The sequence below is a fragment of the Etheostoma spectabile genome, chromosome 3, assembly GCF_008692095.1.
Source record: "Etheostoma spectabile isolate EspeVRDwgs_2016 chromosome 3, UIUC_Espe_1.0, whole genome shotgun sequence".
Classification (NCBI taxonomy): Eukaryota; Metazoa; Chordata; class Actinopteri; order Perciformes; family Percidae; genus Etheostoma; species Etheostoma spectabile.
This window is the reverse complement of record NC_045735.1, coordinates 23,012,610-23,013,729: the sequence shown is the minus strand read 5'-3', so window position 1 is coordinate 23,013,729 and position 1,120 is coordinate 23,012,610.

The window sequence follows — 1,120 nt, the reverse complement described above, 5'->3', positions numbered from 1 at the left end:
TGAGGGTTGGCCTCCGACAGGGCTGCGCTTTGTCACCAATCCTATTTGTCGTATTTATAGACAAAGCATAGTCAAGGTGGGGAGGGGTTGCAGTTCGGTGGGCTGAGGATCTCATTGCTGCTTTTTGCAGATGATGTGGTCCTGATGGCATCATCGACCTGTGACCTTCAGCACTCACTGGATTGGTTCGCAACCGAGTGCGAAGCAGCTGGGATGAGGATCAGCACCTAGGTTTGCCCCCTTGTTTAAAATGTACATTCAAATTTGTGGGATTTTTCCCGTTAATAAATTAGCCACATATTTTACCACTTTTCACTGCAAGGCACTTGCTTTTATCTGACACAGTCATAATCAAATAGGACTCTGCCATTTTCTTCCAACTTTTGGTACCTGATGCCAGGCGAGGGGCACTTACATGTTGTGTTCAATTTGACATGGAATGTCAGAATTTCTGGGTTCCCAGTTGGAAACTACTGTATGTGTCTATGGCATAGACTGTATAAAACAGGTCTATGATTGGAAATGTCAACTCTGAAAGATAAAGACATTTACTCAATAATTTTATTTTAGTTAGTTTTGTAAACAGAGATCACAGTTTTAGTTAGTTATTGTTTTATTTAATGCCTAATATCAATTTTTATTTCATTTAATGACAATGTTTTGTCTCACCTAGTTTTAAGTATTCTGTTCATTTTTGTTAACCATTATAACCTTGGTCAGGACCTGCTATTGTTATCAAAAGTTAAACCCTCTTCAGTGCCTGTTGTAACAAAATAATTTAAGGTTTCAGATGGAAACGAACAGAGGTGTGGCTCTAAAACTGCCTGTTATCTATGCAGTTTTCAATCTTGTGCTCTTTAAGACATCAATCAGTAAACTTGTATTTTTAGTTTAGACAGTAAGATGTAAAACATCAAACTAAAAACATTATTCACAGATTTTAGCTGAATAAGTACAGTTTGTATTTATAATTAATCTTAAAAAGAATAAAATATTTCTCGGATACAGACACAGCATGTTTTAATAAAATACCAAATCCCTTGTTCTACCGTCAAAGCTGCCAACTCTCTCTCTCACTCACACACACACACACACACACACACACACACACACACACACA